General features: G+C 40.1%; 1 protein-coding gene across 1 annotated transcript in view; it reads left to right on the top strand.

Annotated features, from left to right (window-relative positions):
• Positions 1–11,211, top strand: part of LOC128873343 (neurotrimin) — a 319,219-nt gene that overhangs the window by 13,543 nt on the left and 294,465 nt on the right. The window lies entirely within an intron of this gene.

Raw genomic sequence — 11,211 nt, 5'->3', positions numbered from 1 at the left:
ATGCGCGGGTATGCGACAATTAGGTAACTGGGGTGACTTTCAGGAAGTTGGAAGAGTTTCTTGATTGCCTTCTTACAGATCAATGATTATTGTTCAAATGTAAATTAAACTATAGCATTTCTGAAAATGTTTGGTAAAATTTGGCTTCTCTGTTACACTTACAAGCTCCAAATTCAAACTTGGCATAATTGACAGGTACATTTATCATAATTCAATTTCAGAATCAGATACGAAACAGAGTCAATAAATAGAGAGAGATATAAAACTAGGATCCCTCATAGGAGAAACAGGAGGTAGCCAAAACAGCAATGTGAACGAGTACACGAAAAAGAAATAAATAAATAAAACCAACGTTGTAACAAAATCACTCGAAATACAAAGCGTACCTCAAACATTTGCTGAGCTGAATTCTTCAACAGGGAACGCTTTTTTCATTGAGTAATCCTTGTGTGACGATCCATCGAGTATTGTACTCTAACCGACCTCGCAGGCTCTCCTTGACGCTTTGTTCACGGCAAGTTTCAAAGCATTCTTCGAACGCAAGCCATACTACTCCTGTGTTATCGCGTTCCCTTGTAATCACTGTTTTACGGAATCGCATTTGAAGTGCAGAACTTAAACAGCTCCGATGTGTGCTATCATATGAATATTTAACAACTCTATCGACGAGAGTTCTGAGACGATAGATCGTGTGTGGATAGGTTCCTTCTTTGTGTTGCAGAATCTCAGTGTGTGTAATAAAATACAGTGTAATAACTAATTTAATTAGAAAGTACTGAATCTAGCCACCAAAATCAATTACTCCCGAATAATAATTGGTTCTATCAAGTGGGGCCACTATTATATATTCAGGAGACCTGGTTGACATATTAATTAATTTAATTTACATGTCTTCAAATTTGTTATAATTAAATTTGCCAATGCTTATAGGAAGTTACACTCTTAGTATTATTAATAATTAGTATTATTAATAATTTATCTCTTCGTATATTATTAAAAACATGTATTTTTCTCTTCATAAATGTATTTTATTTTTTACGTTAATGCTTTTCAATGTGGTCAATAAGGTTGAAAACATTTATATAAGAGATATAGTAGAATGTCGCTGAATATTACGTAGAGCTTGCAAAACAGACAGCATTATTTAATTTTAAATATTGATAAGTAGCCAGTTCTGCAATAATCTAGGAATAATGTTTTTGCGAAACCATTTGTATGCAATAAAATTATATTCACCCACTTAAGTGAGCCAATTATGATTGTAGCAATCAATACTACCGTCCGTCTGGTTGCACAATCAAAATTGTCAGACACTTCTATCGAAACAATGATAACTCTGTTAATAGATTAATTCCCCCTGTTCTTAACCACATAGTTGATAAAAAACACGATGGCCTAAAGAATTCAGACATTCAGAGGGAATTTCTTTATCACTTTCCCTTCCTTTCTTGTCTTTTCATTCCCCTTATCAACAAATCTATTACTCCGCCTTCACGGCCGTCCATTTTTTTTCCGTTCTTTTCACCCTATTTTTCCGCTCGATTGTTCTTTTCCTTTCGAGCAGTTTTCTCTTCATCTTCGCTTCTAGCCGGGGTTCCTTCACTCCGGCCGTGCTGAACGTTAATCACCCAGCAAGAAGATCGATCAGCGATTAATGAGAAACGTCGACGGGGCGGAGGTGGAAATTTACACAGTTCGCCCTACCGCGGCAGTGAATGAGGCCGGACTTCTTCTTCCTGAATTGATCGATTCCGAATCCTTGGCACCTTTCGAATCCATCGGTTGGAAGTGGTAATGGGCCGTTAGAAGTCGGCGTATAGAGAGGATTAGCGTGAGACCCCCGAGTGGCTTCTGTAATTCGCGTTAACCTTCCGAGGTATCGTGGAACGAGTCCTTCGATAAAGTAGTTATGCTTGCTGTCTAAATGATATCACGGTATGGAGATCAATTCGACTACGTAGGAACATCTCCGTGTACATATCTATTTTCTTATAGAATCAGTATTAATAAAAATACACATGAATAGCACATTGAGAATGATACACTAAACCAATGTTTTGACACTAAATGTGTCCCTATTCGATACAGTTTCATTTTGTCCAAAACAATTACTGGTCTATGGGACCAATTATTTTCAATATTAGTAGATAAATATACTTCACCTATTCATTAATTTAATGTACTGTATAATTTTTAAACTCCATTTTTGTCCAAAATGTACTTATTATAAGAGTCGTAGCTTCAACATATTTTATACTTGTTTCACTTTCTAATTTCTTTTAACATTCACGGCTCGAATCTTTACAGTCAATTCTTGCTTCCGTATTCTAAATAATCTAAACATTAAGGAAAATCAGCCTAAAGAACCCATCTTCTTTTATTACATCGTCGCGCGTGGTCGAAAAACGCCTCTTGTGTAAATTTAACCGTTTAGTCGTCGGAAATAGGACGATTCGGATTCGCTCTAGTCCTCGATTAAAGAGTAACAATGATTCCAGATGGGAACTTACCAAAACTGTTTCCGTTCTTCTCTCCCCTAAGATAGTCTCAGTGACTCTTACTAACGGTCGATTCCGATTTCTCGAAGCTATCGAGATCCAGGTGATTTCGTCGTTCAGTTCTCTGGCATTGAATGGCTTCCTGAACGGAAGACAAAGGCCTACATTGCCTTAGATTTGCGTTGAATAACGTTTGAAGACGTTCAGAGACATTTCCATTTGATAGGTTTGTTATATATGTCGCTTAATATAGTCGATCAGCAATTCGTGAATCCCCTGAATTCACAGGCGAATTGATGTCGGTCGATTAATATGCGAAGCGTTGGTAACATTTGTATTCTACACATGTAATAAAATTGTATGTAATACATTATGTATTATATTTTAATATGTATCTACCTTTATCTACTATTATATATTTTATTTAAAACGAGCAACCAATCAGCATATTCGTCGTGATTAATTCTGTATAAACATGCAATTCAGCTCTCGCTAATTTAAAAGATGACGAGCAGAGATAGCGTGACAATTTAGTAGAGTATCAGTCGTGACGCTGCCCTCCAAAGGGCTTTCATTTTAATGGAAATTACACGGTTGCAAGGGGTATAAAATCACTCGAGTAAATAGCTTTGTCGTTTAGTTCAGTTTACAGTCATTTGGTTACCGCGTATAGTTTGAAAAAGTAATGTGATACTTCTCCTTCTACATATATTAGTTTAAATATAACGTGCTCCTGCCTTAAAATAAATTCCCTAAGAATAAACACACTTAAGGAATTATAAGCCACACGCTTTATCCAACACCCCCATGCCATCATCCCTTATATCCCAACAATGAGCACCGCGCACCCTCGCCGACGTTAGGCCACATACAACCAGAATCGACCCATCAACTTGGCTTTGAAGCAACTTGGCAAATGCGGGCAACATCTTCCTCCTTCTTCAGCCCCTGTATTTCTTCCTCGGAGTTCGCATAACCCCGTGAATACTTCAACGACCCCGCGGAGCGTCGGTACCGGTTGTCCAGTCCCAGATTCCACGACGACTGTGTGCGCGTTCCGTGGCCCGTTTCCGTTCTCCGGATACACGTATACAACCGTTACCTTTCCTCGAGGAGGACAAACGTATAAATCTATTACCGCACGACGACGTTCGCGATATCCACGGGAAGGATGATCATTGGCGGAAGAAGAGAATAAAGGGAGAGAAAGAGGGAAACAAGCGGAAAAGGAGGAGAAGCCGATTTGGTCGCGAGGACAGGGCCAGGCTTGGGAGGTGAAGAAGAGCGAGATGGGAAATGGTACACGGATGGGTCTCGGTTTTCCATGTTGGCTGTTGTTCAAATGGTCTATTCGACGATAAAAAGCGATGCACGTCTTTCCCTGGAAATCCTCCACTTCCGCGCGCAAGAGCGAGAGAGAAACGCGTGCAAGCCCCGAACGCGTGGGCGGGGGTGAGCAAGGGGGGCGGAGTGAATAAAAAGCTCGACGACCCGCGCCCATCGTCGAGGCTTTCGGGTCTCCGTTGCACTCGGTCTCCCGTCTTCGTTCAACAGCCAGCCAACCGGCGTCTACCCGTCCCGTTCTTTCTTCCCTACGAACGACCCTCCATCCGTCTCTGTTACTCTTCCCTCCTTATCCTCCGCGTTCGATGCACCGGGAAGAAATGTGTTTGTGTTTGGATTCCGGCCAGATAATCTGCGGCAATAAATTTCTGTGTGTACAGTGCTATGTGATTGGTTTTATCTCTCGTAGCCGGCGAGGCTTTTAGCCTCGATTCACGGCGATAGATAGGCGCCAGAGTGGACAGAGAAACGGGGCACGTGGACGTTGTGTGTCTCGCCTAGGAGCATCGGTCGGATAGGTGACTACCTAACCGAGAAATCAACCCCTAATTCGTTTACCGTCGTGAGAATCCACCGTGGACCCCGGATCTCCTACGTTCGTGCCGCGCGTATGCCTAGAATCGTAAGCATGCTACCCTTTGCCTCCGGCCACGGTGCGGTGGCGCGGCGTGCCTCCACGCGCGGTTATATCTGCCGGAGTTATGGCACGTTGGGTTGTTCTGTTAGGGTATTTTTCGTTGGAGGGCACGCGGTTGAATAACAGGAAAATTAGGGATGAAAACGTGGAACAAGTTATACGGTGGATGGAGAGGGTTGTTGGCGTCGATGAAGGGGGATCAATATTTGCCAGTCGTTCCTATTGTTTAGATTTTTTTATTTTTGGATATCTTTGACGTTTAGTTTAGATGTTTAAATTGTGACTCTTGAAGAAATTTGTGTACAGGTGTCTCGAATTAATTATAATTAAAATAGGATGTATATCCGAGCATTGGATTTTTTGAGTTTATATTGGAACTTTATTACTATAGAAATTTTTATTATTCAGTCAAACCAACACATAACTCGAAAAAAATATATACAACAAGTTTCCAATAAAATATGTACAAACTTTGATATCTTCTATAATACTTCTTTATAAATTAATTTATGAAGGAAATCTAAATTTGTCCATTCGAGACCATTCCATCCCCTTAATACTATTAATATACTACGAATACTCTCAAGGTTATTACCCAGGAAATTTAGGTATGTACAATAATAGAAGCAGTAAAGAAAACTGTGCTAAGTATGTTTGGTGCCGAGGGTAGGTGAATATAAGGAAACGTGTAATCGTACATTGCGGCGACTTAAGAATGAACTGTAGATTTAGTGCGAGGTATTATCCGGTCATAACTAATCTTAATGACTTATCTCATGGGGTAGATTTAAACTAACTGCTTAACGGAAGTGGAGTGGCGAAGTGGATATTTAAGCTGGCATGATTCAGTAATTACAAAGTAAAACAAAGCTGAATTCTCTCCGACTAGGTGTCTTGAACATATCCTGACTTCTCAAACAATTGAGGAATATGTATTCACCGAAGAAACTTGTTTTAAATACACATGATATGAACTAACGTGATTCCTTTATGGAAGTCCTTGTAACATCACAAGCTGTATTCTATCGGATCCGTTAACATCGATCTCGAGTATTTTTAGAACTTGTTCTTATCGTAGCTCACTTCGTGATAGAAGACAGCTTTCAGGACAGTCAATTCTAATTTTGAATTCCTTTTGTGTATATCGTCTTTTCTAATCAGGTTAGGGTCTGGAATAAAACATGAATTTATCTCTGCAGTTATAATATTCTATTAGGCTATGTGGCTGCTCATTTATTGATTATAAATACAATAATATAATTATAATATTATATATTTACATAATATCAGAAACTCACTTGGATATTATAGTCTAGGACATTTGAATCTTTTAGAAATCATATTTGATGTTACAAGTTCTGTTTTAGTATTGTTTTTGAAGATTTTATAAAAATTTACACACATTTCCCCGTTTGGCGAGCGCGACGCTACCCGCAAGAAAGTGAAATTTTCCGCGGTGGACACGCGTATCCTTTATTTCATTTAATAACTATGCAAATGAGAGAGTGAAAAAGGCGATAGCGCATTTTCCTGATAACAAATTACGATGGGTGTTGTTGCGGCTCGCCCGGTGTCCGCCGGGCGAGGGTGCGTCTTTTATTTCATAAGCTTCCTGGTCCTGAAATTACGCTAGTCCACGGTTCAGCATCGTATACAACCTCTCCTAGAATTTATTAGCGTACCACACGAAAATACCTTTCGCGAGACTCGGCTCCTGGCTCTTTTGGGGTTGAATGGAAGACGCGTGCGTACATGTACGTAGAATAGCTTCCGCCTTGTAGGATATTGCGGGTACGATATCGATCGAGCGACGACACGGACCGGAATTGGCACAATGATCTCGCGAGGACAGCCATGGTTCGACTCGAGGAAATCGAGAAAATCGCATTATGGAAATAAACGCGCGAGTAGAAATGTTCAACGCCTACTGGACTTTGATTAGAATGGATCTATGACGCTGATGGATGGAACCGGTATTTAACAGAATGATCGTTTTGACGTCTGATTTGATTCAGGACAGCACAATAAAATGTAGAATTAAGTTGGAGTACTAGGACTGTTTCAGCTCATACGAACTACTGGCACCTCAGAGGAACGAAAGATTTGTTGAAACATAAATGATATAATTGATATTAATAGATTCGCAACTTGTATTAGATATTTATTTCTATTAAGAAAGTGTCCACATAATTCTCAGCGAGAGTGTCAATATTTTATAAAATAAATACATATTCCTCCGCAGTTTAACAAATACCGACCAACAACAACATCGACTGGAACTGAGATAACCATCCCACGGTGATGGGCACAGTTTGAGTTTTCGGTTGAGGATGAGTCAGGTGGAAATCGGGGAAATCGCATTATTTACGAGCTATGCACGATATAAACACGTTACGCTGGTCGCCACGGATTATTCGCATTCTTGCGGCGGTCCAGCCTGCATATCGTGCAGCGGACCGCTGTGGCCAGAACCACACTGAGGTAACACAAAGAGACGGATTTACTCGGTGCGTTCGTGATCGTTAAGCCCTTTTCAGCAGAAGCTGCTTATGCAGCTCTTTAAGGGTGTCGAGCTAATATTTCTTTTTCAACCAGAGTGTCTTTTTCGACTCGCATCGCACGTTTATAATGTTCACGATTTTAGGGGATGTTAGTTCCTTGGGGTCGAGAACTGATTATAAGGGCAGGGTTTGCCCGAGTTGGACCACTTTGAACAGTTTGCTGAACTGTAATGTTTCCAGCATGCGTGTCGAAAATATTAGTTGTTTTAATATCACAATATTTCGCAATCACTTCCCGCGCTTCTCCATAAAACTGTTTACATTTCCTCGTAGAGCAATTTCTTGGGAAGATGACGAACCAGAAACTTGGGATACCAATTTAGACGTCAGCTTGTTCCTCGTGGAGCGAGTTTAGGCGACCAAGAAATAGCATTTTATTTAAGACGTTGCCAGCATACTCCCGAAAGTATCATAATTCTGGGAGTTTCCCAAGGATCTTGGTCTGTAAGTAAACGATTCCTGGTTTGCTGTTTTTCAGGGATACTTTTCCACGTGGACGGTGTTCCACGACGAAGGCGAATAGGTGGCGTCTGCAAAATGCAACGACGTTATATATTTTCCGAGGGGGATGTATCGGCAACAACACTTACCGCGGGATCTGTCTATGAAACTCGAGCGTTTTAGGCAAAGTGTATTCAAACGACCCGGGTGAAGAAGTCCCCCAATTCCCATCTTGTTCGTTGTATGTTGCGATCCGTAGACGCCAGCGGATGTCGGTAGAGCCGGAAACGTTCGTGCACGCTCGTCGAACGGGGTTACACGATGGAGCCAAGGAAAATTGATGCCTCAGACCGACCCCGATGTCAGGATTCAGTGGGGGACGCATGACTTGGTACACTCCGCTTACTCTATACCGCAACATCTCGCCTTTGTGATCTCATCGAACCTCTGTCGTCTTTTATTCTTTCCCTTCCCGGGCTCGATTCTAACATTGAATCATTCCCTTTACCGAACAAACCCTCGGGCAGTGTTCTGGTTTGTTGGTGCTCTTGTGTTTTGGAAACTAATAATCACGATTCAAGTTTGACGCTGTGATTTGGTAATTTTCTAATGGTGGATCGAAGATGGCTGAGGGTGGATCTTTTGTGACCTACGCGAAAATTTATATTTGATTTATATAATAATTATTAGCTTTAGTTTTTTTTTAATAATTATTTTTATTTTCTATTTGACTGCTAATGGGGTGAGAAAATATAATTAACAAATCGGTCTTTATTGCACCCAATACAGAACTCTGCCTTAAACTACGGCTGTGTCATGTATAAACCGCTTTTACGTAACTACAACCACCTCGATTACTCCGCAAATACTGATCCTAGTCCTGATTACAGTAGACAAATGTCCTGTGGTTAATTGAGGATCGTGTAGGCGTTGTATAACGCCACTGAAATATCTGAATCACTGTTGTTTATAGCTTGAGAACAATAAGAATGTTTCTTTAATTTTTAAAACGATGCATGAAAAATTTATTTATTTAGATCACACTCGTGTTGGGCAACCAATAAGCATTTATTAGAATTCCAAAAGTATTTGGCACCTACTGTGTCAGTACTCGTTTTAAAAATACATTAATAGAATTTTACACATAGAGAATGACATTGTTACATATTCTTGGAGTATATTTGAGTCAATTACGAAAATTATATAAATAGTCCCAATTATGGGTTGTGTGCTTCTGTATAGTATTTTTCAAATATATAAATTTGTCATAGTTGGTTGAGGTCGCCATAGATAAAGATGCATACAAGCAATGCCTTCTTGTAAATATAAGTTTTGACCAATTCACTAATATTTGTTATTAAATGGATTTTAATTAGAGATATTGCAAACAAATACGTATATTAGTTAGACTCTCCGTTAAGTAGATAATATAGAATACACTCTGAGCTAGCATTCACAAATGATATAACTTTTCTCTTAATCTCTAGAGCCCTCTTACCTCGGCTGATGTGGGAGTACCTGGGCTGTAGTCACTAAAGCTCATGCCTTAATACCGCAGCATTATGATGAAAAATCATTAATTCAGATATTTCATTCTGTGTGAAGTGTACCATCAATCTCAAAATCGAGCAAACTCTCTATGATGAATGTGGGTGATTATAACTGGCCACGTATCAGAAATATATTCAACTTGTCCATGCAATTCTACAAAATGGGGGTATAAAAAATGCTAGAGTATAATCCGTGTACCCTTTGAAGCACGCAACATTTGTTTCAGCCAATTCTCGCAATAACCAAGATTTACTACGTCGTTTAAGTAGTTTCGAAACGTAGACCACTTTATTCGTGTAGTGGAGAACGTACAGGTCGTTAACGAAAAGATTTCTAGTCATTGGCCACCATCCAGACTCGATTGCAATGTTATCGCTGTCATTGTAAATTGTTCCAGTAGTATAAAATAATTTTTGGAAAACAAATATAACCGACTTCGAAAAAATATTAAAACTGCACTTAAAATTATGAAATAATTTCTAGTTAATTGATATGAATACTCACCAGTTCTAGATATAATTGCTTAAAAGTATGAAATAATTTCTATTTTCTTTATATTAAATTATGTTAAATAACCTTTTCGTAGTCGGCGCAAAATTAAAAATTACTTACATTCAAAATGACCAAACTTGGTTTAACTTTCATGGTTTAACTTAACATGATTATTTGTACCAGTACTACTGATGAGGGTTTTCATTCTAACGAATCCACCGTAAGCAGACCAAGAAAGAGAATGGAAAGATAAGCTCTCCATTTTTACATTTCATCGAGGCAAGTACTTGGAATTCGCGTAAAACTCTAATTTCGAGCAATTGCAAGGAAGGTTGCTCTCGAGTTCTATATTATTGGTGAAGTCTACGCCAACAAAACCAGAGAACGAACCCCAATGAATTCTTACAATTTGACAGGAAAGGCATCCTCGAAATATACAGAACAAATGCCGGGATCGAGCTCCTAATTCAAAAGCCCAAGCTGCCCGCGACCGCGCTTCTTGTTACACAGAGACAGCCATAAATCATACGCGGCGAGGATACTTGCTCTCCGTCGCGTTGCTTAAGCCTTTCGTAGAAATGGTCGGCATCAGAAAACGCGGATCTAGGTCTTCCGGGTCTTTGCTTCCCTCCATTATTATTTTACTGTTCGACAGCCAGTATCGACGTACACGTACACCGTACGTGAGCGAGGAACCCTTTTACGTTCGGCCGCGCTCTCTGTGCTTTTACTCGATTTAACTTCCTTCTGTTGCACCCCCTCACGACTCCAGCCACCGGTTGGACAACCACAGGTTCCCGCGGCAATAATGGCCCCAAGGACAAATCATTTCACTCCGTCGCCATTATCGTCGACGTCGGGCCGTTGATATCGCCGATATCATCGTCTTGGACAGGGACTTCCGGTCGTCGCTAAAGAGGCTCTCCCACCTGATTGAACCAGCCCTGAAGCAACCTGACCTGGGAACTCGTCAATTGGTTTCCAGCAACTCCAATTCCGTAGCCTGTTATATGGGTCGTGTTCCGGGGGTTGGGAAACCTAAGGCCTTTTGAGGTGTCGATCTTTCGTGTACTTTGTTAGCTGTTTGTACATTAATGATAGAAAGCAACGATATAATGTGCATTGCTTTTAAAGTTCCCCTTATAGAAGGGTCTGTTACCGAATCTGGTAAGGAGGAATCACTCGTTGCAGAGGAGGTATAAGTCAAAGGGAATTACGTGCGCGTACTGCTCGAGAGAGAAATCGAGACAAATATAAAGAACGTTGAGATTAGAGGAAACGTATGACCGAGTCGTTAGCGTTCTCCCAATAGAGAAATAAATTTTTGCAGTAGGTCTGGGTAATATGTTTCTTCTCATCTTTTTCGATGCTAGTGTCTGCGTTTTATAGCCTTTCATTCTTATAGCCCGGATCATTTTATTGCGATACTTAGAAATCACCGTATCGAAAGTACTTGTATCCCAGTAAAGAGTATTAATACTTTTTACTTCCGCGATTTATTATATTTGATTCGTAGTTTTACTTGTGCGCGCATAATTCAGAGCTAAATCAGAGAAATCATAAATTAAACATGTATCATACTGAACAGCAGACACTGAGTTGAAGACTTTACACGTAAACTAGTTGTAACTGTAGGTATGATGAAACATGATCCTTTTTTCTTGTTCGTCGGTAGCTGTATCTATGT

The sequence above is a fragment of the Hylaeus volcanicus genome, chromosome 3 (assembly GCF_026283585.1).
Source record: "Hylaeus volcanicus isolate JK05 chromosome 3, UHH_iyHylVolc1.0_haploid, whole genome shotgun sequence".
In the NCBI taxonomy this organism is placed as follows: domain Eukaryota; kingdom Metazoa; phylum Arthropoda; class Insecta; order Hymenoptera; family Colletidae; genus Hylaeus; species Hylaeus volcanicus.
The sequence above is the reverse complement of the archived record's forward strand: the minus strand, read 5'-3'. Positions and strand labels throughout refer to the sequence as shown.